General features: G+C 47.4%; 1 protein-coding gene across 3 annotated transcripts in view; it reads right to left on the reverse strand.

Moving 5' to 3' along the window:
* The window catches only part of EXTL3 (exostosin like glycosyltransferase 3), a 132,414-nt gene that overhangs the window by 95,738 nt on the left and 9,391 nt on the right, over positions 1-27,285 (reverse strand). The window contains exon 1 of one of the 3 annotated variants that reach the window (XM_027697841.1): positions 15,819-16,048. The exons of the other annotated variants lie outside the window; for them this stretch is intronic. The gene's annotated coding sequence lies outside the window, so the exon portion shown is untranslated. Of the gene's footprint in view, positions 1-15,818; positions 16,049-27,285 lie in introns of those variants that run through there. 3 annotated transcript variants of the gene reach the window in all.

The following is a 27,285-nucleotide window of genomic DNA, read 5'->3' on the forward strand; positions in this document are numbered from 1 at the left end:
TTCAGGATGTCTGCTTAGGACAAGGTGAACTGTGCTGCAAAAATAGCTGGTTTTCACTGCTGACTATAAAGCAGAGAAAGAAAAAAAAATGAAACAACTTTGCAAGCAATTAGATCTGTAGAAATAAGTCCCAATGTAAATGTACCCTGCTCTAAATGCTGCCCTTCCCTTAAACAGAAAAGAAGCCACCACCATAAATCCATGAGTTCTTCAGACCAAAACAAGTCTATTTCTATCCTCCTGTCACGTCTCCTCTTCCCTGTCCCCACTGAGACAACAAACCTCACAAACAAGAAACGAGCTCAGATTCAATCTCGGCACTTCCCAAACTGGTCTGCCACACAATCAGGAGAGAGACCACAGGAACTCCTTCTTCCAGAGTAACCACAGCTTCGAGGGATTGCAAAAACCTTTCCTAATCTGCAGATCTGCCAGTCTGTAACCAAGAGAGTTTATGTGCCCAAAAGGAGGAAACACTTCAAAACCCCTTCACAAACACCTGCAAAGCTCCTGCTGCTCCCTCACCACACCTGCACGTCTGAGCCACCCCAGGTGAGATCTGTGTCTGCTGCAGCTTCCCCCTCCCACTGCTCACAAGGTACAGGCACCACAAAACAGTTTCAAAACTCACAGGATAGAAGGAAAAGGTGTTTAGAGGATTTAATTAAAATCATGCTTCATTCCCTTCCCTTTCCAACCCTGCCTGTAAAATTAGCCAGGATGCAACAGCCTCCATCACCTTTTTGTCTTTTTTACCTTAAACTTCAAGGACTGTTGACCCACTTTAATCCCTTAATTTGGCTACTGAAGAGTAATTAATAATCTGCCTGTCTGTAAAACAGCAGTGTCCAGAGAAGTCTGCAGAAATTCAGGATATGTTCAGAAAATGGGTGAACTCAGAAGCTGGGGATGCCAAACACCCCCCCCAGATATCGCCAGTCAGAGAATTCACAGCAGCACTTTTTGTGCTGCAACATCTGTAAATGAAAGCATATTATTTTCCACCCTCATAATCAAGAGGTTTGCTAGATTATATTATGCAGAGATCTGTCTGATCATGACAGACAGGGCTGTTGAACCTCCTGCAGCTGCCTGAAACACGCTCGGGTGAAGAGCTCGCTCGTGACACCCCACAACGAGAGCGGCCCCTCCAGTGCTCACTTCCAATTAGGAAAACTCTCGGTGTGGCAGGGAAAAGAGCCCCTCAGAGCCAGAGGAGTGGCCACAGGTGACAAATGTGCACAACAGCAGCCTCTGCTTGGCAGAGGAGCTGCAGACTGCAGGCAGGGAGGCTGGAACATCGTCAGGAGGACAGACAGCACAGCTTAAAAAGGCAGCTCTGACAGCGAGTCAATTAACAAGCTGCATTTGCAAGGCCAGATTCCAAAATGCTCCTCATCATCCAATCATCCAACCCATGCTTAAAGTCACACCATTATCACACGGAATTGGGTATCAGCTGGCTGAACTAATCCCAGCCAGATGCTAAAACTGCCAGCAAATAGGTCAGTCGTGGATCCCACACCATCCAGGGCCCTCACACGGGGAGCTGTCACACACCACCACTCCTGCACCCGTGACAAGGCTCTGAGAGGTTCCAGCTGCCAAAGGACACTTCATTTTGTGGTGCAGGGCAAGGGAAGGCACAGCCCACCTTGTTGCCCAGAAGCCTTTCCATTGCTACCTTTCCAAATCACGTTATGCAACAGGTAATATTAACTCCCACACGTGTAGGAGCAAAAATGCCCTTGGGCATTAATAACAATTCCAGGTTACTATAATAGGAATAGAAATGAGATTGCAGAGATTTTATTGTACAACTCTGCAAATTACTTAAATCAGGCAAAAAGGTACAAGGTTAAATTAAGGCTCCTTTCCTGCTCTGCCTGTGAGAGAACACACAGCAAATTAAATTCAGCTGTTTGCTTTCCGATGCATTATCACAGTTATTTGTTAACCTATGGAGATCCAGGAACGTACCTCAAAAAAGCATGTGCCAAGGATAAGTTATTCCAGGGACTTTATGAGACATTGCTCTCCAAAGAGAGTGGTGACAGACTCAGGACTGTATCCTGCACTGCCATCAATGACCTTTCCAGTAACACAATAAATATTTCAGCATATAATGAATCTGCTGCATCACATTTGCTCTCCGGGCCACGGAGGATCAGCCAGGAGCAGATCAATTGGAGGCACAAAGCTCCCATAAACCCCAAAGCCACAACAGAGATCTCACTTCCTGCAGCAAAAATTTGGGGGGGTGGAGAGAAAAAAGGTGTTTTCAGAAAGAAAACCAACTTCTGAGCTCAGCATTTACATCAACTTCCATCAGATTCCCTGTTCCAACAATGAGATCCCTGCAGTCACTCAGGCAGGACTGGCCCTGAAGCTGCATCTTTATTGTCTGGAATCCCAAAATTCCTTTATGCCAACAACAAACCTCTCAAAAATAACCTCAAAACCCCTCAAGTTTCCCAGGAGTGTGAAGGACAGGCTGCACGTGGAGGCTCTGAAACATGAGGGAAGCTGAGTGTTTTAGCTCCAGTTCTGCCACCAGCTCACTTGGATCACTCCAGACACATCCCTGCATCTCCCTTTCTTTGCCTGCTTGGAGGCGTCAGGGCTTTGTCATTTTGCAGCAGCAGCTCAGGAACACATGGACTTGTCCACATCTCCTGAGCCCCAGGAAAGGAGATGCCAAAACAGACACCTTTATCTCTGCAGAGGGTGAACACACAAAGCCAGCAGATACTGTGCCAAAACCTCAACCAGCCAGATTGTCCTTTTTTTTTTTCTGGATCTCATTTTCAACAGATTTAGAAAAATTATCCCAGGGGTATGGCAACGGACCAGAAGGCAGGAGATCATTTCATGGCATCTGTAACAGCACCCAGTTAACAACAGCTCCTCAATTCTTGTCTTATGACCTCACTCATTAATTAGAAAGAGTTTTTATCACTCTCAAATAATATCTTTACAAACACTCCCCCCTCTGTGTCTCCACCAAGTCTTTCCTTACTGCCATATAAGCCCAAGGCTTCTCTTTCCTCCCCTTGAGATGGAGTCAAGGTAAGTTCTTAATTTCCTCTACCATCTGCAATAAAACTGCCTAAACACCCGTGCCAAACAAGCTGGAATTAGACCATTAATTTCAGCTTAGTCAGCTCACCCTACAGACTAAGTCAATATTTGACAGATATTTAGCAAGGACTACAATTTATTTAAATTCAGGATGAGAGTCAGCAGGACACGCTGCTTGGGGGGAAACATGAGATAACCACAGGCTGCTTTAGGCTTCTTTAGGAGACCTCCTGAAGGGGTAGAGGGATAGAGGGACCACTGTCTCCTGAGATCAGCCCTCCAAACCAGGGAGGCTTCCTGAGAAACAACCAGTGAACAACACTGTGAGTGAGAACATGTCAGCTTTCCGAGGGAGGGCTGCTAAGGCAAGCAAACAAAAGGCTCCTTGTGTGCAGCCCACAGCTTCTCAACACATCCCCATCACTGCTGGGGATGGGGCAGGGCAGCCCCATCCAAGCAGCTCCAGCTAAACCCAGTCTCCATCACCAAACCAGTCCTTCAGAGCAGTCCGTGTTTGCTGGTACCTTCCCAGCTGCTCCAGGGCTGGCACAGACCAGGGAAACTCTGAGGACAAGGATTTATGTGCAAACAATGCCTAAGAGGAAGGAGTCAAATCAGCAGAGTGTGAGGAACAGAATCATCATAAATAGATCAAGCACAACTTCACCATAAACTGCAACTCACCCACTACTCAAGTTTTGAACCACGGAAAAAAACAACCCATCGGTTGCAGGGCAGTCTCTGAGCTTCCCACCCCTTACACAATTTTCCTAAGCTCCCGAAATCCAGCTGCCTCAAACCAGCACATCCCAGCAGGTCTCGATGCCGTGAGTCAGCGCCGTCTCCCACAGATGGGATCTCTCCCCAAGTGTCTGTTTTCCAGAGCAGCATCTCCAGACCAGGAGCGGCGTCAGCACAACTCGCCCTCGGAGCTTTCTGCCAGCTCAGTTTAGAGGAAGAAAAACTGCTGAAGCCACCCAGAATGCCAGGCTGGTTGATGACACCCCCCACAAAACAGGTTTATCCCAGACTGTGTCAGCTTTTCACATGAAGCTGCTCCAAGTTAGAGGATGGAAGTTTTTTGCTTCTCAGTGTAAAAAGCCAAAGATGGAAGCAATTCTTTTAAGTGTCACTTCAATTTCTCATGTCACACCTTCCTCCCTCCTCCACCACCACAGGCAGGTACTAAAGCCTCTGGATCTCTCCAACCCTGTTGCATGTGCTGGTTCATCCTGCTGGCTGGCAAAGCCCTTTGCTTACAAGAGCCCCGGGAAACGGTGCCAAAACTGAAGATTAAATGAATAGGTCAGTGAAAAATCCCAATAAACAGCCCATCCCGGGGAGGAGGGGGAGGAGTGTTGATCCAAACCTCCCTCTTACACAACCAGCCGGAGTCAGTCCCCGCCTGTCAGCAGATACGAACCTTTACACGGGTCAGAGCTGCCCTGAGCAGAGAAAAGCTCATAAAAAGCCAAAATTACATGTGAGAAAAACGAAGTGTTCCTTGTTTTGACCAGAACTGGCAGGGAGAGGAGAGTTCAAACACCAGCAAACAGTCCACGTGCAGCCCAAACCAGCTGCAGAAAGTGGAGCCTCCCACCCAGCAGCGCCCCGGGGACCTTGCAGGGAGTGAATCCTGCCCGAGCAAAGGAAGGTGCCGCAAAGCCACCAGCTCCAAATTCAGAATAAACCCCGTCTTGCAGCGCTGCAGCTCATCAAAGGGGTGGTTTGTGATTTTAATTCAGTCACAAAGTTAAAACTTAAGAACAAAAAGATACATATCGAGGTTTATGGGAGCACGAGGTTTACAGCAAGGTTTTCCCTTGCCCCTGGACAAAGTCTTTGGCTACGGGAGCTGAAGGAAACCGCACAGTGCGGACACACAAACGTACCCTGCATTTGAAAGCACAAAGAACAAAGCTCTGGTGAATGTGGGAAATTAGAAAGCCTGACAGATTTCACCCTGGTTTATCCCCTGGCAAATTAGCTACTGTTTAAACATGGAGCTCGGGCATTACATCATCTGTTTGCAGGGGATTTTTTTTTTGATTTTTTTTTTAAAAGCTAAACCATTCTTGTGTTCACAGCTTGAGGAACATTGTTCACTCCAAACAGACTCAACTAAATGAAGGGGTGGGTCAAACTTTTTTGCAGGAGCCCTGCAAGCAGGGAAGCACACACCTAAACTGCTTTGCAAGTTCAAACAGCAAGAGATCTTATCTGGAATTTAGCAGGAAACACGAAGTGCCCCTCAGGTTTGTCTATTCAGATTCAGGGATGAAAAAAACCCCACTTTTTCAAGTTGGGATGTGCAAAACCAGCCTGATTACGGGGCTGACATCACACAGGCTCCTGCTCACCCAGCTCCAGGTCAGTGTGGATTTAAGGAGACGTGGCCGGATCCCATTTGATTCCCCTCCACTCTTTTGTGACTTATGCAAATAACTCCAGCGTTTCAGTCCTTCGGGATACTTTAAGGGATCAGACTGAGAGGAAGGGAAACAGCCTCAGCCGCAAACTGAGCTACTGGAGGGACTTGCAGCATCTGTTCACTTGTTCCAGCTTGGACACTGATTTTGGAGGCTGATTTTCCCTTGAGAGGGGCAGAGCTCCATCAGTGCAATTCTCTCCAAACTTGGCAGAACCCAAATTTTGCAGCACCTGCTCCTTGGCGAGGGTTTCATGGAGTTCTCTTTGGTGTGTTTGAAGGACCAGGCTCTCACAGCCCCTCCAGGAGCAGCTCCAGACATCCCACGGTGCAAGGGGCTGTCCCGTGGAAACTCTTCCCAGTGCCGAGTTGATGGGAGAGATTTCCCACAATTTGTTTTTCTGACCCTCAGCTCTCAAGAGTTGCCAGATTTTGGAGAGGAAGGAGGAAGAGTGCCAGGATTTTGGAAGGGTGAAAGGAAGAACCATCAGTCTCATCCACAGAAAAGCAGGTTTCACACAGACACAGTTTGTGTGGAGTGAGGCCCTCGGATATTGGGTATTTTCCTCCACACTAAACCCACAGTGGGCTCTGACCACAACCCAGTGACATCAAGGAATGAGATCTCAAAAGACTTCTGCTAAAAATTTGTAAGAAAAAATAAAAAAGGATATTTCTCCCCCTAAACCTGGCAAGGTTCTATGATCTAATCACTTCACAATGTCTAAAACTAAGAAAAAACCCCCACCCAATTAAAAAAAGCAAACAAAATACAAATAAACAAACAAAAAATGAAACAAAAACCATGTCCTAAATAAAACTGACAAAAACCCCACAGTCCTTTCACCATCACTTCTAGACATTCAAAAATACTATGTGAACTTTCTCCTTAGATTAAAAAAAAAATCAATAAACAAATCATTATTTCGTAATAATACCCAGGACAAGGAATTCTGGCTCAAAAAAGAAAAAAAAACAAACCCAACAAGTTTCAGCAAACTACATCTATGGAAGTTCTGTTTAAATACAGCTTAACCTTTAAAAAAGCCACAACTGTAACACACGCAGAAAAATAGGCTTTGCTGTCAGAATGTAATTAAAAAAACCCCAAACCAACTCAATTCTCCTCTGTACTGAGATAGCCAGGAGCAGATCTGGGAGAAGGTCAAGCAAACAAATTTTCTCTCTGAGATTCCAATAGGTCACTGCAAACAATTACTAAAATGCAATTCTGCAAACAACATATGCCAGTTCTTTTTTTTTTTCCAATTTACAAGATAACTTTACTGCTCCAGTTACAACTTGGAAAGAATAATAATCCCAAGGATCAGGCAGCAGATTAAATAATTACATAAATACCAAGGAACCATTAAAACTGCGTTTCAAAGAGGGTAGGAAACTATTTGTTTCCTCTTCCTCTGCTTTTGCATAACACAGTTCCCAAAAACAGATCCCATCTGCAGCTCAACTTGGGCCAGGATGAAGAACATTCCTTCCCATGTATGGGAACTAAAGGAGATTATTAATTTCACTTCTCACAACAGCAAAAACCAGAAGTCATAGCGAGAAGACTTCAAAATAAAAAGTCAGGCAATAAAAAGAAGCCCCAGAATCTGAAAAGATTTGTACCGTTGCACCTTTTTCTTGTTGTCTTGCTACCAAGAGCCTTCAAAACGGGGCGTTTTCTTCCTCCAGTGCCAGTCCAGGCCCCACTGAGAGGAACTGTGAGTGTCAGCACAAACCTCTGCTCACCCAGCAGCAACACAGGGCTGAAAAACGAGCGTCTGATTCTGGTGACCTTCACAGTCGCAAACAACAGCCAACTATTCCCGTCCATTCAGCACCTTCATCTGGAACAATCTCCCCCACCCACTCCATTAATTCCCTTCCTTGATCCTGAGCAGGCTCTGGATCTGCAGGGAACATAAAAGGGCACTGGAGCAGCGCCCTGACTGGGAGGGTCGGGAAAGCTGCTGGGCAGAAAAGGCCCTGGGGGTGCTGGTGACAACAGCTGGACATGGGCCAGGTGTGCCCAGGTGACAAGAGGCCAGTGGTACCTGGTTGGGACCAGCCCTGGTGTGTCACAGCCCCAGGGCAGTGCCTGTCCCTGTGCTGGCACTGCTGGGGCACCTCCAGGGCTGGGGGAAGCTCTGGGGCCCTCAGACAAGAGAGACACTGAGGGGCTGGAGCGTGTCCAGGGAAGGGAACGGAGCTGGGGAAGGGGCTGGAGCAGCAGGAGCGGCTGAAGGAGCTGGGGGGGCTCAGCCTGGAGAAGAGGAGGCTCAGGAGGGACCTTCTTGCTCTCTGCAACTCCCCGACAGGAGAGGGGAGCCGGGGGGGAATTGGGCTCTGCTCTCAGGGAACAAGGGACTGGACAAGGGGAAACGGCCTCAAGCTGTGCCAGGGGAGCTTTAGATTGGATATTAGGAACAATTTCTTTCCCAAAAGGATGGTCAGGCATTTGAGGGGGCTGCCCAGGGCAGTGGTGGAGTCCTCATCCCTGGAAGTGTTCAAAAAGCATGTGAATGTGGCACTTGGGGACACGGGCTCCTGTGGCCTTGGCAGTGCTGGGTTAATGTTTGGATTTTGGAGGTCTTTTCCAGCCTTATCAAATTCTCTGACTCTGTGTTGGCATTGCCCACGCCAAGCAGCAGTTACCCATCCCAACCATTACCTCCAGCAGCCAAGGAGCACCAAGCCCAGTTTCTCACTCCTCTGCCTCTCACTTTGTCTTCCTGAGTGACAGGACCAGACCATCTCCCCCTCAGGACAGCAAAATTCAGAGTACCAGAGCTGGGTAAAAATATCTAAATACAGATAGTCCCTGCCATGTGAGTGGATCCCCTCCTCAGGCACTGCCAGGGCTCGTGTATCTCATCTTCAGAGAGAGCCAGATTGGACTCAATATCCTAATGCAGGAGCATTAAGACAGTGAACTAACAGTAGAAAAGGGGAGAAGGAAAGTCTAGAAACTCCCCCCCCCATTCTACTGCTAAGGAAACCCCCTCAACACCCTCTACAAACCCCACAAGCAGCAAGTTTGCTGTTGGATTATCAAACTGAATCACTTCACTGAGGCATCATATAAATGACAGGGACTGCAGAGCTGGGAGAGGGACCAAGGCCATCCCTTCTAGCAGCAAGCCATGAAACCATTTCAACCATGTCACCAATCTCAGATTCAAAGGTCAGTGTCAAGCAAGGACCAGGCAGCACTTCCCCACATCACACATGCTCTGAGATACACTCAGATACTATGGAAACCTTAACCTGCATTTCCTCAGCAGTTATAAAGCACACAAGCAGGAAGAGGTGACAGAAAAGCTCGGATATAATCCCCTCTCTCCTCACAAGGCTCCACACAAACAGTCTGTTACACAGCACGAGTTAACAGAGAGCTCCCTCGATGCACACACACAACAGCTCCTGGTAAACAGGCTAAGAATAGGCACAAGGACAGCAAAGTGCCCAAGCAAGACTCCCCTGCAAAGCAACACCAAGCTCACAAGAAACATTTGCAACGCTGCTCTTGCTTTAATCAGTTTTGAGAGGAGGAAATTCACTTTGGCTGTTTTTTATAACTCCCTCTCCACTCCATTTGCCAAAGAGCTGCCACGTTCTGTCCCAGCCAGGGCTGCTCCTGGTGGGACCCCAAAGGCTCAGAGACCAGGGGTGCACATTAAACAGGCTCCAGATCTGTCTGGAGATTACCTGTCACTCCTTCCAAGGCAATGGAATTATGCAGAGATGCAAGTCGGTGCAAAGCCTGGCTCATGCTGGTGTAAAGTACCCTGGAAGATGCTCTGGGCACGGCCACCTGAGCGATGTCATCTGAAACAGCAGCTCGGTAAAACGCTCGACTGATGCAAAAACATCTCCTTGGACAAGGAGGAAATAATTGCCTGGCTTGGCCTTTCTAATCAAAATCACCACTGTCCCCTCTTCCTCTTTTCAGAGAAAGAGCAGGGCTGAGGGGTGTGGGAAATCAGCTCAGTACAGAAGCCTTGAGATACCTGCCAGTTCCAGCTCAGTCCTTACTCCCAGCTAACGACACCCCTGAGACACTTGCAAAAGGCTCGGTGCTATTCATCGCTGCCACAAAGTGAAACCAAAGTCAGAAGACCCTGGAGGCAAATGCGAGAAACCACCTGCAAGATTTCTTCGAATCTCTTTCATCTGTCTTGATTTTTGTTAAGAATTCTGCAATTAACACCACCAATAAACACTTTGAAGACGTTACTGATTTACAGCTTTCCCGTGCAGAAAGGCAGCCCCCAAAGCTGTTTTAGAGGTAGGAGGTGTAAGAAGTTTGCAGGCTACGACAGAGCCCAGCAGCAAACAAACCAAAGAGCTCCTGGATCCATCAAATCTCACCGGCTCTGCTGGAAGGGAACCACGTCAGAATCAACTCCATCTTCTGCTCTGAAACAACAACCACCCTACGAGATCATTACAAGGACAGCTCTCGCCTTTCCTTTCTCCAGGTCCTTGTTTTTGTTTCGGGATGCACCGTGGAGAACTTGCAAGGAAAGGCTTAACAACAGCTAATTGTCAGACGCCACAGTAATTAGTGGCAGCTTTCCAAGGCATCCATTCTGGCTGGTTTTCCGATACTGGCTCCTCCCCCATCCCCACATTAAAATGAAGGTACACAAGGTAGGCGGCAGAATCATTTACAAGTACCAAGGTCTTCCCAGGAGAGATGCCTAAGGAAAGAAATATCTTTCCTAAACAATGCATGGGTTGTTTTTTTCCCCTTCCCATTTGCTATGGAACTGCTATCTTTATTAATTATCTGAGAACGATGTTAACCTATTCCCTGGCATGTATGATTAGATGTACAATGCTTTTCTGGGAGTCAGTGTTATCCCTGGCCAGCAAATTAGCTCGAAATGAGGAGCACAGGATCACACTGTCCTGACTTCTGCCCACCTGCTGCTTACACATCCCAGCTTTGATGTCACTCCTCCACTTATATCAAAGGTTTCTGGCCTATTTTACTTGCAGACCTTTACAAGTTTCCCTGCAGACAGAAAGGCTCTGGTAGGGAATTCAGGACTGCTCTGCTCAGACTTTACAGACCCTTCAGCAAGAGGCTCCCAGCGCTGCTCTGTATATTTAGGCTCTGCTCTCCACTCCGAGGCTCCGCACTTGGCTGGCAGCTCTCCTTGTCACAAGCTCCAACGCTTCCATGCCAACCTTTTCCAGGCATCATCTGCATGTCAGCAGAGCTCCACAGCATCTCCTCCACAATCCAGAACACATCACTTCCCACTAAGTGCCCACACAAGAGCAGCCCTGCAGCATAATGACTTCCTCGTGCCCGGAATAGAAACACTAAAAGACGTGCACGAATCCCAGCCCTGCCTTACATACGATGTGGGGGCTTTGAATCACGGGTGGGGAAGATAAAAGGAGTCTTTTCCCACGTCCAGTGACGTGCTGAATTCCATCACACTCCAATCCGGGCCCAGAAGGTGGGATGCATATGGGATGAGGAAAAAAAACCCTTCTCTTCACGTTGGAAATGGAGAGGTGTTGATGGGACAACGTAATGGAGGATGTTGGATGCAGAGAAGTCAATTCCTACATTAAGTGTCCAAACTTGAATTTATCATCTGTTTGACTGGATTTACTCAACCTGTCAAGAAACGTTCCTTAAGGAAGGCAACACTTGCGTAGAGCAAAGGATTTCCTGCTCCTTGGCATTTTGGCTTTCAAATAAATACAGTTCCCTTCCAAAGGAATCCCCAGATGACCAGCACAGATCTGAGATGACTGTGTCACACTGAGGGGCAGCACCAAACAGCACAACAGCTCATCATCCCACAGAGTCAGAGGCTGGAATCCACACTTCAGGCAACGCTGGTACCAAAACACAGCAGGAACAACAACAAACCTCAGGCTCCCTGCACTGTCACTGTCCCTAAGATGAAAGTCAGATGAGAAGATACCTGGAAGTATTTTGGATCATCAAAGAAAGCATTTTATGAGACTCTGACGGGTAAAGGAATAACCAGCTGGACACCGTGCAAAATAAGGGAATAAAAATGTTATTTGGACACCGTGCAAAATAAGGGAATCAAAATGTTATTTGTGCACTGGGAAATGTTATTAAGATTTTCTATTAGAAGAAACTTGAGAGGGTTTCTTAGAGTTCGTGGGTTAATCCCATGCTCTGATACTATTCTTGGGTAGCCATTTGCATTAGAAAAGTGACACATTTTCAAAATTCACAAGGAGGGCAGAGGTAGGCAGAGAAAACACACACCCCCAACTGCAGGCAACAAGATTCCAACCACTTGAGAAACTGATTGTAAGAACTAAGAAATTATAAGACTCATTAAAACATGTGTCTTAAAAAAAAAACCAAGTCCTTTACATCCATTAGTGGCTACAGATTATCTGTTGGTTTGGAGTGCTGGGGTTTCATCCCACCCGAAAAATATAAAGGATTGATTTGATTGCTTTGTAAATCTCAGTTTTCTGCATTTCACTGGATTCTATCATGAGGGACGGGTCACTTTGTGGTGCTATTGGTTACATCAACAGAGTCCTGAGAAAATGATGTCCATTTACTGGGAGAGATCCCAGAATTCCAGGATGGTTGGGGTTGCAAGGGACCTTAAAGATTATCCATTCCCACCACCTGCCATGGGCAGGGACACCTTCCACCATCCCAGGTTGCTCCAAGCCCCATCCAGCCTGGCCTTGGACACGTCCAGAGAAGGGGCAACCACAGCTCCCCTGGACAACCTGTGCCAGGGCCTCCTCACCCTCACAGCCAACAATTCCTTCCCAATATCCAACCTAACCCTGCCCTCCTTCATCTGAGATGGATTAGTCAGACCTCTAAACAGCTCTTGCCGGTAACAAGCATCAATTAACCGACAGCAATGACTTCACAAAAATGGGATTTCAATTTCCACTTCAAACCTGGCCCTGCAAGTGCTGTAATACCACCAATTTACCTGGAGGGGCCGGTGCCCGAGGCTTCCTACACCCAGGCAGCCCAGGGATCGATTCCCTGCAAGCCACGGAGCTGCACAGCCTCCTGTCTTCACCCTTCCCAACCAACCCCAAAACCTCAAATTGGCTTTGCACCTCTTCTCAGGCAACATCCACCACCATCATTTGCATGAGACAAACAGCTCGGCAGAGCTGCAGGAGCCAAACTCAACCACGACAAGCCCCAGTGAGCAGCACTATCAAGTGCTCTGCAAGAAGAAAACTCTGCTTTCGAGGATGTGTCTGAATTGCAGCCACAGAACTGCAGGAATATTCACACTAGTGCTGGTTTTAGCCCAGCAAGCACAGCCTGTGTCAGCACAGGTTGGAGGAGACAACTGGCAGTCCCAGCTGTGTCCCCAAATCCCATGGGAATGCTTTTCCCCACTGCCAGCCACACACTAGCAGAGATAGACCGCTCTGGACTGAAAAGATGAGTATCACTTGCCTTTTTCACAAGAAAACAAACAAAAAGCCCAAATATTTTGCTTGTTGGGTGGTTAAGACATAGGAAACCCACTCTGGGTTTTGCTTGTTAAGAGTAACACCAAAAATGCCATCCTGAGTTAAAATGCCAGAGTTAGGAACTGCTTCATAACGTCTGTTCCTGTCAAAAAAAAGGGGGCCTTAGCACAGAAAACAGGTAAAGAAATGAGACAGTGAGCACTGGGAAAATCCATCTGCTGCCCAGGAAACAGGAGCCAGTGACCACGAGGGCCCTTCCAGTTCAGCATTTCTGGGGGTTTCCAGAGCAGAAAAATTGCCTCTGGACCAGGAGCCAATTCCCAATGGGCTGCCGTGATCTTGGCATCAAACAGGTAACATGTGGTGTATTCCCACCCTGGTGAAATCATTGCTGTGGGCAGCAGGAGGAATGCCCTGGGAAAACAGGCAAGGCAACTGGGAGAGGTGATGGGAGTCAAAGAGCAAGGAGAAAAAAATCAGGCATTAAAGAACGGAAGGAAAAAAGAACAAATATGTACAAAACACAGCCAGAAGGAGAGAGCCAAACTCTAAAAACTTAAGATTAAGGTGTCGTGGCATTTCAAGATGTAACAGTGATGAAAAGCAGGCTCAGGAGGGGCAAGCAAAATCTGGGAATACATCAACAACATTCAACTCATCAGCTGGACAATGCCAGAGATCCACGCTACAAATATCCAAGGGAAGATGATGATGATGATGATGATATTTCCCATCCCACCTGAGCAGCACAAAAACAACCCTCCAATTTCGCTGTGTCTCGTCGACACACAGCCTAAGTGAAGGCAATTCAACAATCATGTTTTTCCTGTTCTCTGCATTTGCTGCTTTTGCTCTGACTTGACAACTGCCAAAATCCATCCCCACGTGTAAACAAACACGAGAGCTAACAGTCCCCACTTGAAAAATCAGAGAATTCCAGAGGACTATTTTGGACTTCCCTCCTGAAAACAAGGCATCAAGGAGTTCAAGAACTGTCTGTACCACAGCTGGGCTGCTGGAAAAATTTGCTCAGAGAAGACAAGTCAATTACCCCTGCTCCAGAATCCCTGAACACTGAGCTGAACCCATGCAAACTCCCCATTCTGGAATGAAAAACGGAAAAGAAGAGGCATCCCAAAGCCAGGAGTGGGTACAGATAACGCTGCATGTAACAACTGGGCTCTCAGATGGTACATGAAGTTAAGGGATTTGTCAGAGGGAGACAAATCTCTCTCCCCATCATCACATTATCAGGCTGTGGCTCATTTCTGATGCTATTTCTGCATAGAAACGAGCTGAACATTACTCAGTGCTTGATACAAGCCGTGCAAAACACACCCCACCTTCAGAGACGTTACTATCTCAGATATCACAGATTCCTGAGAACAGAAATATCTGTAAGATAATCACCTGCATGTGACACCCCCGTCAGGAAACAAAGTTATTTAATCTCCTTCACACACATGTGAGACTTGCAGCACAGAAACCCAGACATTTTAAAAGCAAGTTATTGTATCCTGATATCAACACACGGGATTTATCAGGTGCATGCAAAGGCAACAAGAGGTCACAGAGTGGTCATTGAGGTTCTCAGTGTTTGGATTTAAACACAGAACAGCATATCTAAGTGCTTCTCCAGCATCTCTCTGAATCCTAAATACTCTCTGAACCATATCCAGCTCCTCCAGGCTCCAAATTGTTTGGGTTTGGACCAGCATAACAGGGGTGTTACACTGTCAGCAGTAATGTATTAACCCCACAGTAGTAAATTTTTTGGTAGAGTTAAGCCCCCGATGTTTTTTTGAGCAAGAAGAGACCTCATGTGGGGGAAAACAGCTGGAAAAAAAAAAGAATAACACGAACCTCAACTTCAGCAAACAACTCGCGGGAGCACAACACCAGCAGTGCTGAGAAGCCCAGAGAGGCGACAGCAAAGCCCCAGCAAGAGCCACAGGGAGTATGACTGAGGGGCTGCACTACTGGGGCGACACAAGAGCCCCCCAAAGCAGTGGGGATCCACGGGCAAGCAGGACAAGGGGGTCTCTGGATCCTTGAGGGATGCAGGAGGGAGGGCAGGCAGGAAAGCTGGAGCCCACCAAGCAGCTCCTGGGCACCAGGTGCCATCACAGCCCCCCTGCCATGAGGGTCCCCATCCCCGTGGGGATCCTCCCCTCCCACACACACAGTGTCCCTCGCTCTGTGAGACGCCCACAACGCCTCTCAGTGCCCCCTCAGCCTTGTGGGGGGACCCTCTCGCACGCAGATCCCTCGCTCTGAGGGACCCCCACAACGCCCCTCACGCTGTGAGGGACCCACTCACAGCCTCCCCAACCCTGAGGGGCTCCCCCCCCAGCCTTGTGGGGACCCTTTTCCCCCTGCAGCGTCCCTCGCTCTGTGAGACTCCCTGACAGTCCCCCAGCCCTAAGGGACCCCCCCTCACAGTCGCCTAAGCCATGAGGGATCTCCCTCCCCCCCCCCCCCCCCCCCCCCGCGCCCCCCCCCCCAAGCCCCCCCCCTGCCTTCAGGAACGCCCCCCACCATGCCCCCCGTCCTGACGGATTCCCCTTAAAGCCCCCCCCGCCCTGAAGGACCTCCCTCACCGTGCCCCCAGCCCTGAGAGATCCCCTCACAGCCCACCACCCCCTCCTGCCCCTCAGGGCCGCCCCAGCCGAGCCTCCCCCACCCCCCGGCCGACTCAGGGGGCTTCCCCCGGACTGTACCACTCCCGCACCCACCTGGCCCCACGGGCCGCCGAGGGGGGGCGCCGGGGGGGGTGGTGTTACCGCTCTCCCCCCTCCCTCCCCCTCTCCCCGTCCGCGGTACGGTCCGCCCTTACCTCTCGGCGCCCTCACTTCGCCCTCCCGGCGGAGCCGCGAGGGGCTGGGGGGGGAGCCATAGCCGCTGCCTTGTCTTCCCGCTCCGTCCGCCCTCCCCTGCTCCCCCCCCTCCGGGCCGGACACAGTTGGTTTGTTCCGAGAAGCCGGCCGGTCTTCTCCCCTTAAACCGCTGGGTCTCGCACGTCTTCGGCCATTTCCGACCGAACCGGCGGAAGTTGCCGAAGTGGTGGCGGAACTTAACGAAGGGGGGGCGGAGATACCCGAAGGGAGGGCGGAGGTAACCGAAGCGGGGGCGGAGATTACCGAAGGAGGGGCGGAGACTGACGAAGCGGGGGCGGAGATTGCCGAAGGCCTGAGGGGCGGGGAGACTCCCGTCTCCGGAACCTGCCGAGAAGAGCCGAAGCTCCCCTGGCTCGGCTCCGGCCACTGCGCACGCGCGCCGCGCCGAGGCGCTTTTCCCGCCTAAAAGGCGCGCTGTCCCTCACACCCCCCCCGCCCCTCAGGGAGGAGCCGCCATGTTGTCAGTGCTCGATGCCGCCTCGAAGCGGCGGCCACAGCCCAGCCCTGTGGCCACGCAGCCCTGTGTGTCCTTCAAAACCCTGTGAAGGTGCCCCCATGGAGCTCAGTCTGGCCACGCAGCCCTGTGTGTTCCACAAAACCCCCGCGAGGGTGCCCCCGTGGAGTTCTGTCCAGCCACAGAGCGCTGTGTGTCCCCTAAATACCCCTTGAGCTTGTGGGAAGCTGATCCGCAGATAGTAAAATACCCCTAATGGCTTGGAGTTTGTTACAAAATAATACTCAGATCCAACCTGGAGGATTTGCGTGAAGGGCGCAAGTGCCTCTTACTCTGAACAAAGTATCTTAAAATATGTGTGTTAGATGTTATCAGCGGTTAGACATTGTTAAGTCACAGCACCTATGTAAAAATCAGCGGCAAGTACCAAACATAACATGTAACAGATGGTGACTGAAGCAAAAGGGAAAAAAAAATGCTATAGTGAAATAAAGGGGATTAAAAAAAAAGCAAGTAATGGTGCCAGCATCTTCACACAACAAAACCATGTCAAACACGTTCAATCCTCTGTTTATGCGCTTTAATTTTATATTATAGGGGCTCCATGAAAGGCATTCATATCTATGGGAATCAAATCCCACCCCAAACCACACAAACCTGACAACTTTGGGGGAATTACAGAGTTTTTCACTGCAAGAAACAGAGTTTTCTCTCCAGGAGCAGAGAGGGTGGTGCATTTCTGGCCACAAAGCTCCAGGAATCTCAGCTTTAATAAAACATGAGCACTTCAAAACGGTGAAAAAACCCCACTTTTTCCATCTCTCTGCACTTTTTAACAGTAATTTACACATGTGTAAAGAATGCAAGGAGAAACTAACTTTTATCCCGAGATGAAAAAGCAGCGAGGGGTAAGGCGGGGGCACGGGTCTACCCTTTGATAAACAATACAAAATCCAATTTCCCTTGCAGGGAACGTGCTGTTCCGAAGGGCAGGAATAGGTACTGCAGGTTCAAAGGCTCTAAGAAACAATACTTTCATATTTTTTCAGGCAAAAAATAAAAAAAATAGACTATGACTGCATCGCCCAGTATAAAGACAAAATTAACATCCGAATCATTGAACACACCCACGTTGTCCTACCACACACATCTGCTCCCACTCGGGCTCGGGGTTTTGCATTCCACCCTGAGATCTACCTGGAGCTCTGCAGGAGGAAACGGGGAGACAATAATTCCCTTCAGGACCTCACTGAGGAAGAAATACCAACGGAGAACGTGCACTTCAGGACACAACTGAAGAGACCAATTCTTCTCCCAGCTCCCTAAAGAAAACAAGCTGTCAGGATCAGCAGCCGGTCTGGCAAGTCTCTCTTTCAGAAAGCACTATCAAGGCTATTACAGATTATATTGACGAAGACACCTTCAGATTTAATCCCCTTCTCTGTGTGCTTACCCTTCTTACTCTAATAGGAGATCAGTATTAAAGGGGAGTTCTCGGCTTCCCTTCTACCAAGCGAAAAATCCACTGCTCCGCTGTCGTCTGAAAAACTGCCATGTTCAAATACTCTCATTTCCCACCTCTTCTGCTATCTGGGCTTTTGCTTTTTCCTACACAGTATTCAAGAACACACATAAAATTTCCACATCAGAAGTGGATCCTAAAGGACACAGTCTATAAGCTATGATGAATAATAGCTTAAAGAAGAAAATAAGTTGCAGAGAAAGCTGCCTGACTCCTTCCTGGCAAGGAGAAGCTTTTTACTCCTACCAGCTTCTCAACCTGTTTTCCCAAAGAAACAGACTCAATGCATAGTGCCAGTCCTGTCAAAGACTTTGAAATTCCTTACTGACTTTTAGTTGGATTTTGAGGTCTGAAAATACTAATCTTGCTGTATGGAAGGGTGCAGGTGCAACGCAAAGCCAACTGAAAACCAGTTGCAGTTCAGATCTTGCCCCTTCTGTTCGACCTTTAGGAAGAAATTGTTCCCTGTGAGGGTGGTGAGGCCTTGGCACAGGTTGCTCAGAAAAGCTGTGGTTGCCCCATCCCTGGAAGTGTCCAAGGCCGGGTTGCACAGGGCTTGGAGCAACCTGGGATAGTGGAAGCTGTCCCTGCCCATGGAAGGGAGTGGAACTGGATGAGCTTTAAGGTCCCTTCCCACCCCAACTATTCAGGGATTCTGCTCACAGAACCACTTTTTTAGACACCCCTGTATCATTTCATGTTGGGAATCTCCCTTATATTTTAAGTAGCTCTAGAGTTGGCAGCTGCAACTGAGCACAGTGAATGCCATCACACCTTTGTGTCCTCCTCCTCTGCTCGAAAAGGTCCCCACTTTCCCTCCTTTCCTTACCCACATCCAATTCCCTGCTCCTCATCCCACTTCCTCCTAAGCATGTCTTGCATCCTGGTGCCTCCAATCTGCTCTAAATTACCTTGAGTCATTTCAAGCAGGTATTAAGGAGCTTCAGAGCCAGCTAATGCACATTTCCGTGGCACGCTTCCATGGCCTGAAATAAACCTGGGAAAAACATGGAACAACAATCTGGGGGTGGAGGACCCTTAGCTTTCATCTTTTCTCTGCTGCAATCCTTTTGGTACATCTTTTTTAACCTCTTTCTCCTCCCTTTCACAGGAGACAGTTCCAAGGCTGGACCATCTGTGGATTTTACAAGTTCCATGGAATGTTTTCAGACCGCACTCTTAACCTCAGACACTCCTATCGGATTTCAGAGGATTCAGCCACTTTTTAGCCCCAGGGTGCTGTAGGTGCTAAATAGATTATCTACATCTCTCAGCCACTACTGGAGGACTACACAGCAAAGCTCAATTTTTAATCCTGCTGAGACTCCAACTTCTTTTGGCCATCAGGTATCCCAGGGCATGCTCCGGGAGGAAATGTTAAATCTGGAGTGCTGGCCAAACTCCAGTTTAGGTAATTACATTCTGACAATTTGCATTCTCCCTGCAGTTTTTTAATGGATACAGCATTTAGGGTTTTTTTCTCCTTTCCTTACTTTATGTCTTAAAAGCAGCGGCCTGGCCGTGCTCCTGCTGTTGGAGCAGCTGCCAGGCTTTGCAGCTGAAGCAGCTGCATTTCAGGGGTAGGTGAAGGCATCTCAGGACAGTTAAATAAAGCGCTTTTGAAGACCCCTGGGCACAAGGAGTGTTGTAACAATACACCCACTGCTGCCCATAAAGCAGAGCAAGGGCTGGAACATAAAATCAAACACTCAGTGGCAACCAGAAAAGGAAAAGTTACCGGAGGAATGGACACACGGACATAAAGGCTCTTCCCTCCCAAATCCTAATTCTGATTTGGAGCCGATGTAGCCCCAGCTGGGATCCAAATAGCAAACACAAAGAACTATCAGCATCCTGCACAGGGGAACCAGATCCTCATGGCAGAAGAAAATAACTCTATAAAAGCAGTGGAAGCTTTTGGCAAGATGCTGGAGGACACTGCCTGGGGGTTACATGGGGTGAGGGAAAGAAATGCCTGTTCCCTTATTAATGAGGGCACAGCTGGTGTTTTTATTTTACCTGGCTATATAAAAGAAAAATCATGAGGCAAGAAATGGGGTGGAAGGTTTTGTTCAAGGTGGATTATTATGGATCACCCTTGGAGCACGTCGAGTTGCCCCACCAGATGTTTGACTAAAAACAAACATTCCGGATAAATTAATTAAATGACTGTATTACCACAGAGTCACAGAATGGTTTGGGTTGGAAGGGACATTAAAGATCATCTCTTTCCACCCCTCTGCCATCGTGCTTTGTTTATAAAACCATACGGAACCACACCAAGTTCTTTTCTTCACAAAAACCACAATGCCCAAAAAGGGTCATTTTCATATTTCAGCAACATGGAAGTAAAGTTTTGAGAGTTTAGTGCAGTGGTGACAAATAAACCATGAGATACTGGGTGGGTAGAGACACATGGAGTGTTCCTCCTCCCCCAGTAAGTCCTAGTTCATTAGCAACCAAAGGCTGGTATTAGCACTGGGTGAACATTTTCCACGAGTAGTTTGTTGACCAAAATACGGTTTTTCCCATCCCCAAAAATAACCAGCAAATGAGTTTCAGTAGGACAGGTAATTCCTGGCTTTGGTGGAGCTCCATGTGGTGTGTGTGGGTAAAGGTTTCCTTCCTCTTCTGTCTGTAACGGCTCACAGCAATTCTACACCAATCCAGCAGCACAAGAAATTACCTAAATAAATTTTATCTACAGAAATAATTTAAAAAAAAAATCCCATGAGAGACTTCCACACTGCAACAGTCTTGGAAATTTCGGAAATTTCTGAGTTTCTCTTCAGAAAGATGCGATCCAAAGCAGGAAGCAGCAGCCCAGCCTGGTGACAGCCACGGAAAACTCCGAGTGGATCTTGGCAATGGCCGAGTAACGGCACAAAATACCAGCACTGCCTCTTTGCTTAAGGCTCCTTCCCCTTCCAAACCCTGCTGCCCTGAGGAATCAGCTGCATTTCTGTAAAATTCCCTGGAATTCCTTGAGTATTACAGCTAACCATGCCTCCCCTTCATCTCAAAACAGATGCTTTGAAGTTTTCCAGAGATACCCAAGGAAAAAGACACATCCACATACCTAGACTAGCCCCAAATTCCACTCTGGAGCAGATGGTGAGGTTCTACATGCAGACACATCTGGTAACCACTGGTATGAAAAAGCTGGCAGGCAACAGCTTATTCCGCTCCACTAATATTCCATAATTTGAACTATATTTAAAGAGGAGTTAAAAACCAATCATTTCTCTTGTATATAACATAATCCTCAAACATGTACATGTTGTAACTGCAGCAGAGCTTGGGCATTACACTCTCATCTACCAAAAGCACCTTTTTTTTTGTTGGTTTTTTTTTTTTAATTAAGCATCCAGCACTGTCTAAACTTAAATTAAAAGTGAATGCAAACCAAGCAGTTCAGTAAAATAGAAAAGCAGCATTTTCAGCGTGTCTTCTGTTGCAGGCTGCGAGTCTCCAGCACTTCAGCTCACCCTCGAGTCCGCACGATCTGAGGGGCCTTGACAACCTGCCAGGTCGCTGAGAGTGCTTGAAAAGACAGAAGACTTCAGGGAGCGCGGGCGCGGCTCACACAGACCTGTGCTTAAGCCAGCTGTTCCATTTGTCCCTGGGTTCAGTTACCACAATGTAAACCAGGGATAATTCTTCCTCGTCAGGAAAACAATCTGTTAGACATTATCATCACCATGTAGTACAGGCAGCTGGGAAACATGTAAGGGGAAAAAACCCACCCCCAGAGCCCGCAGACACAGTCAGCCCCGAGCCTGCACAGTACCCACGGTCACCCCAAATCCACTCCCCAAACTGTCTTTAAATAATCTTTTGGGACACTGTTCCACGGTTCTCTCTGTGAGCTGAGTGAATCATCCGGGTTTGCTGGAAATCCAAAGCGATGGCGGGCATGAAACGGTCGTTCTGGATTAGAGTCACCCTGGGAAAAGCCTGTAAAAGGCTGTCTGCTGGGATCATGTTAGAGGTCCGCTGGAGACCCCAGCGCTGGATTTGGATGTGTGCAGAGAGCTTTTAAAAATGGCTAGAGAGAGAAAGAAATACTCCCAGGAATTGGCTGATTAGGGAGCCCTAAATTCAGGCTATAGAAGGAAGACAAAATAGCAACAGCAGGGCCCTGTAAGTCTGGGATGTATTGTCGACCAACCTCTTCACAAAGCAGGCACTGAGCAAACCAGAGGTGATTCTGCTGTGGGCTTTTGGCAAATAGTGAGGATGTTGTAATAAAAGCTGCTTGGGATCACTCCATTCAAGCCTATTGCCCACAAATTGGTTTAAGCAAAATAAAAGCAGGTCCGCAAGGTTTTCAGTCCCAAAAAGGAAAGCTGAGGTGATTAAGTGAACTAGTTTGAGAAGCTGAAAGGCTCCAATGAGAGGGCCTTGAAAGCAAACAAGAAAAACCATCTGCCATTTGCATCCTGAATGGAGAAAGTGAATAAAAAGCACGTGGGAAGCAATGAGAACATGCTGGAGATAGTCATGGTCAAGCCCCCACACTGAATAGAGATCAGAGAATCACAGAATCATCCAGGCTGGAAAAGACCTCCAAGATTAGAGCCCAATCTGTGACCGACCCCCACCTTGTCACCTAGACCAGAGCACTGAGTCCCACATCCAGTCCCTCCTTGGACACCTCCAGGGATGGGCACTCCACCACCTCCCTGGGCAGCCCTTTCCAATGTCTAATCACTTTTTCAGTGAAGAAATTTTTTCCTATGTCCTAAACCTCTTAAGACTTTGTCTTCTTGTCGTGTCCCTTGTTCCCTGGGAGCAGAGCCCAACCCCCCCTGGTTCCACCCTCCTGTCAGGGAGTTGCAGAGAGCAAGAAGGTCCCCTCTGATCCCTCTTTTCTCCAGGCTGAGCCCCCCCAGCTCCCTCAGCCGCTGCTGCTGCTCCAGCCCCTTCCTCAGCTCCATTCCCTTCTCTGGACACTTCAGCCCCTCAATGTCCTTCTTGAATTGAGAGGCCCAGAACTGGACACAGCACTCGAGGTGTGGCCTCAGCAGTGCCCATCACAGGGGCAGAATCACTGCCCTGGTCCTGCTGCCTCACTATTGCTGGTACAGGGGAGGCCTTCGAGCAACAAGAAGAGCAGAGAATGTTGGGGTGAAGGCAGAGTGGGCTCCAAGAAAACCCATCTCCAACCTCCCCAGCCAGGGAAAAGCCAACTGACTTGCTCCGTGCTCTTCCAGGTTGCTGAAAGTCAAGTCCTAGAAAGGATTTCTAGGAGATCCACACAGTCCCTCAACTAAAATTCAGAAACCTTTATAATAAAAGCTTAGAAGTGCTGGAATGAGCCTCTTCATCCCTGTGTTTGGAAGCGCCAATGTGCATCTGATGTTCTCCTGTCCCCACACGGCACCATGTCAATACCAGCCAATTCCAACCAGCATCCCTCTGGAATCAAGGAGACCTCCACGCAAAACATCTCTGCTTAAGGATGGAGGGAAGGCCCAGCTATTGATCACAGCCAAGGCTTGAGAACAGAGGTGGAATCAAATCATAAAAGGCCTGGAAAGACGGAGCAGAAAGTGCCCCGTGAGATCAGAGTTACGCTGTGCTAAAACACCTTGGCACCCGGCTTTGATAAAGTAACTGCTGCCTTCTGCCACAAAGGCAGTTGGTCTTATTTATTGGGATTTTAGCAATGCAACAAGGAATCCGGGGACTATTTGTAAAGGGGGGAAATGGGGATCAATAAGGAGATCGATAATAAACACTCGTGTGCTTTTAAGTGCTGCAGGTTTCTTAAAAAGCATCGTTACAAAGGGAAATAATAACAAATAATTGCCAGCTTTTTGAGCACCATCTATTTCAAGGCCTAACTTCACTGTAATGTACCAAAAGGCTTTCAAATTTAAAAAATATATATCTAAGAGGTACAGGCCTGCTGCCAAAACCCACTACTAAAACAGGGAAACAGATGCCAGCTGCTGCTTTTTCCCAGTGCAGAAGGATATTTCCTCCTTTGTCAATTCAGTTATTAGTGCTTTAGAAACAGAGAAACCGGCTCCAAGCTGAATCATAACGAAAATATTCCTTAAAATAAAACCCTCGATGTTTTTTTCTCTCCTACCTGCAGGATTCTTAAGAGTATTTGCAAAAGCACAGGACCGGAAATCCGGAGTCTGATCCCTTAATACTGAAGTCAACCACATTGCATAATCCCATTAATACATTTATCAGGCTCCATCTTCACAGTAATCAGGTTTTTAGCCCTTTACACAATTCCCATTAGAAGGCTTTTCAAGCACCTCCCTTAGTTTGAGTCTATTCTGCTCTTTTCCAGCCTAAACTTTTTCAGAGCCTTTTGTTGCTGTGCCAGATTTGTCGTTTAATTTAAATAACTCTTCTCCCTCTCTGCTCTTTATGCCAGTGTATTTATAGAGAAAGGAATATAATTTTTCTCTGCCTTTTTTTGTCACCACCTTACCATGCAGGCTCCTGTAATCATGTTGGGAACCAGACTCCCTGTTCTCCAGATCATTTCGAGCAGATGCCCTCCCCTGCACCTTGTACAGCTGAAATCAATCCTTGTCCTGTGGACAAGGAATGCAGAATGCATTTTAAGCAATGCCTCACTAAAACCTGTTGCAGTGGCATTTCCTTGTCACTCATGGAAATAACTCCATTGACAAATGTGATCCTGGTGTGTATCTTTATCACCAGGACATCAGAATTATGCTGTGATTGATTAAGACATTCCAATTCCCGCACAGAAACCCCCAACTTTCCATCAGAGTTTGCATTACAAGGACTCACATTTGCTTTGAGACAAATAGTCCTAAAGTCAGCCATTCTTCTCCTGGGATCTCCTGTTTTTCCTCTTTTGATGACATCTCCAAATCCCATAATTTCTGCTCTGTCATTAGTCAATACCTTGATTAACACTGCTCTTTATGCCTTGAGGAACACCATTGCTAACTTGCCTGCCAATTCTTCTTCAACCATCCCACCTTTTCTCCCGTGAATACAGGATTTATTGATGCAAAACAGAGCAAAATACTTCAATTGTGATTGATTTAAACTCTCTTACTTTGCATCTTTTGTGGTTTTTTTGTTTTTTTCTTAATGAAAGGCTGATTTTTGCTGGTGGAGAACAACACAGGCTTATTCCTCCATAAATCAGGTCTTTCCCTGAACTGCAAAGCTGTCCTGTTTTTACAGTTGGGCATTTGTAAAAATTAATAAACTATGCAAGTCAACACATTTGATGTTAAAAATGGGAAATGAAGTTTCTTAATGACTCGTCTGACTTTTTAATTGTACTTAGGGTTTATGTCACAAATTTGAAAAAACAATTAGATTGCAGGAATAAGGCATGTCAGGCTTGTAGTTAAATAAAATAAAGCTAAATGTGCTGAATACATAGTTTAAATTAAAACAAACTGGTTTATTGTACAAAGGAATTCTGCAGCCTATAAATAGAACCAATTTCTCTCTACTCAGCACCGTCTGCAGGTTTTCAGAACTTGAAACAAAATTAGGTTCTATTCTCATGCAAAGGAAGAGCTGATGCTCGAGTAAAATGAAAAGTGGCAAAACCCACTTCATTAAACACTTTCTTTGACCCACCTGTGAAAGAGATGGCACTCACACAACCCCAAGCACACTCACTGTCCTCCTCCCATCCCTTCCCTCCCTCCCCAGAAGTTCCAGCACACAGGAACTGACAGGACCACATTGGTTTGAAATCCCATCGGCCACAGAACCAGGCAGGGAGGCTTTTCCTGGTGAAAGTGCAGCTACACGGAGACAGTAAGAGGGACAAACTGGAGAATAAACAGGGAAATCCCTCCAGCTGGAGTGGTGAGGGATTTGACCTGGAGCAGAACATACATCCCACGGATCAGGAATTGTCCCCAGTAAATGTTACCTCAATCTGAGCCTCAGAAAGCTGCTTCAGCTTCCTCATCAAGATCTTCTCCAAGTCTTCCTCATCCACCAGTCCTCAGGTACTTTCAGACCTTCCAATACTTGTGTTTAATCAATACCAGCCCTGGCTCCCAAGAGAGAAAGAACATGCAACAATCTGCCCTTCCAATTACAGCAAAGTTCCACTGAAACCACTACGTATGTCAAGTTTTAAATTCAACCACATTTAAATGTGAAGAAAAATCCTCCCTTTCTCCCACCACTGACAGAACAATACTACGCTCTGCCTTTTTTTTTTTTTGTAATTAAAAATAGGCTGAACTTTAGGAGTGTTGTTGCACTTGAAGCAGTAGAATAAAGTGCATCATAAAAAGATGCCACTGGGATCAGTTAAAGCCAAGAAAATTGAAAACATTTAGGGGGAACGAAGCCAAAAGCACAGAACCAGATTTAAACTCGACGTATGCTGTGGCAGGAGGCCAGTGGAAGCAGAACCTGCTGGAGGAGGAAGGAGAGGGAAGGCTCCCTGGAGCAGGGATGGTGGGCCAGGGAACTGGCAGCTGGCACAGCTGGGTGAGATCAATGAAGCACCAGAACTCAGCTGTAAAAATTCCTCATCATACTAAGCCGTGCCATTAATAAACATGGAGCTGTTATACACCACTTGCCACCTTCAAAGAGCTCCAAACCCAATGACTAATCCTCACAACCACCTCCTTAGGTGCAGGAGCTGTTTATAGAGATGAGAACAAAGGCAAAACGGTGAAGTCATTGGCCACAGCTCCTAAAAAGCAGATTTTAAAACCAGGCTCAAATTCAGGGCTCCCAGACACAGCCCCTTGGCTGGGTGCAATTTCCCTTGCGTTCCTCTCACATCAGGAGACCTCTACAACCTGAAACACTTGCCCCCAAACCTGAAACCTCACATATTAAGTGACTTCTCAAGTGGGTTTACTTCTCAAGACTGGTTTTGTATCTTCTCTGCACAATCAGCAGAGCAGCAGAGGAAGTAAAACGGGTGAAGTGGCAGCACTTGATGGAGATCAACAGGAACTTTTGGCCACTAAACTTGCACTTCAGCTGATGTGGTTTAACAAAGTGAAAAAAAAATAGCACCTAGCAAAGCCTCTCACTAAAAGATAGTAAATCACGAATCCTCGATTCTCTCCTCCATCTGTCTTTTCTCCAACAAATAAAATTACCTTAAAAATAACAAGAAAGCTACGACAGAAATTCAGTTTTACAGCAAACTCTTGGAGGGAGGATGATACGGACACACAGAGCATCTCTGTTACCAATGCTCCACTGAGCAGAGATCTCCAGAGGAGACTAGAACTAAAAACCACATTTTAACAAAGTGCCAGAAACAAGGATAAGTTCCTAAAGGGAAAACAGACCCAACACACTTGTGTTTCTAAGCACCTCAAGGACGTTATCAATAAACCCAGATGCAGCCTTTCCACAAAAGCTGCAGCGACAATTGATTCAAATGGATGGCACTTCTGTAGTGCCCCTGTTTGACTCTCGAGCT

This window comes from Neopelma chrysocephalum, unplaced genomic scaffold (genome assembly GCF_003984885.1).
Source record: "Neopelma chrysocephalum unplaced genomic scaffold, ASM398488v2 Primary Assembly neopelma1_123, whole genome shotgun sequence".
NCBI lineage: Eukaryota > Metazoa > Chordata > Aves > Passeriformes > Pipridae > Neopelma > Neopelma chrysocephalum.